This window comes from Hyla sarda, chromosome 2 (genome assembly GCF_029499605.1).
Source record: "Hyla sarda isolate aHylSar1 chromosome 2, aHylSar1.hap1, whole genome shotgun sequence".
NCBI lineage: Eukaryota > Metazoa > Chordata > Amphibia > Anura > Hylidae > Hyla > Hyla sarda.
In genome coordinates this window covers 60812572-60813878 of record NC_079190.1, presented here as the reverse complement: position 1 = coordinate 60813878, position 1307 = coordinate 60812572, and the positions used below count along the sequence as shown (strand labels likewise).

The 1307-nt window shown below is 46.1% G+C and overlaps 1 protein-coding gene across 1 annotated transcript in view; it reads left to right on the top strand.

The window, feature by feature from the left end:
* Positions 1-703, top strand: part of LOC130357620 (uncharacterized) — a 9076-nt gene extending 8373 nt beyond the window's left edge. Inside the window, exon 3 of the mRNA XM_056560343.1 lies at positions 662-703. The gene's annotated coding sequence lies outside the window, so the exon portion shown is untranslated. The remainder of the gene's footprint in view (positions 1-661) is intronic.
* The last annotated feature ends 604 nt before the right edge of the window (positions 704-1307 follow it).

Below are 1307 nucleotides of genomic sequence, written 5' to 3'. Positions count from 1 at the left end.
TTAGGCAGAGGTTCCACCACTTGGAATGCAAACAGATTTTTTGCATTCTAAGGGTCTGTTCACATGGCAGAATTTCCACTTGTGGAATTCCACCTCAAATTAAAGGCCATAGACTTCTATGGGATTCTGCACTCCCATTCATACTTCTGAATTTCCGCTTGGGAGTGCGGAATCCCATGAAAGTCTATGGGCTTTAATTTGAGGTGGAATTCTCCAAGCTGAAATTCTGCCGTGTGAATAGACCCTAAGGCTAGGTTCAGACTACGGAATCTCCAGATGGAGAATTTCTGTCTAGAGATTCTGAGTACTAATTCAGTAGGCACTGGCCGCACTCGGACAGAATCTCTAGACAGAAAGGACCGTGCGGACATTGCAGTCCCCAATAGACTGCAAGTGTTCGCGAGGACATCTGCCTGAAGAATCAGCAATGCCATTCTTCAGGTGGATATTTTAAAGCAGATTTTCCGTTCACAAATTCTGCTTAAAAAATTCTGAAGTGTGAATTGGTTAATGGAAAATCCATTCGCTAGCTTGTACATTTTAGTAAGCAGAATTTCTGCCTACAATTTCAAAGCGGAATTGCAGGCAGAAATTCCGTAGTCTGGACCTAGCCTAAGTCTATAGCCATTATTCCTTTATGTTGACTTCTTCAATTATTCAGCACAATTACCAACTGGGAATTAAAAAATACAGTAACCCCCCGACATGTGATGGCCCCGACATATGATAAAATCGACATACCATGGCCTCTCAGAGCGTAATAACGTCACCAGAAAGCAAGGCCCGGACCCTGCAGAAGATGCGGAAGAAGCCGGAGGATCGCGAAGAAGACACCGGAGCAGCGGGACAGCATCGGGAGCCCCTAGGACAGCATCGGGAGCAGTGAGGACCTGGTCCGGAGCGGCGGGGACAGGTGAGTACAGCTTCCTATACTTTACATTGCGAGGATCCCTCAACATACTATGGATTCGACAAACGATGGGTCGTTTGGAACGAATTACCATCGAATGTTGAGGGACCACTGTAATGATATTTGTAAATGTGGTGTCGGGTGAGGATAATGTGTAGTTAACCTTTTCGTGATGCCTGGGCGTGGTTAACCTATACACCACCCGTGGTTGAGCCAGCTTCTCCTGGGCCAGGCACGGGGCAATAAATACACCGACGCAAGGTTACGGAAACACTGACTTTACTGAGGCAGAATAGATGATAAAATCCGTTACAGCTCAGATTGGTATAAAGAGAGGTGCAAGATGAACCTTGGAAGCTTATCGGCTTGCTGGGACTTATAGTTGATTGCACTGTGT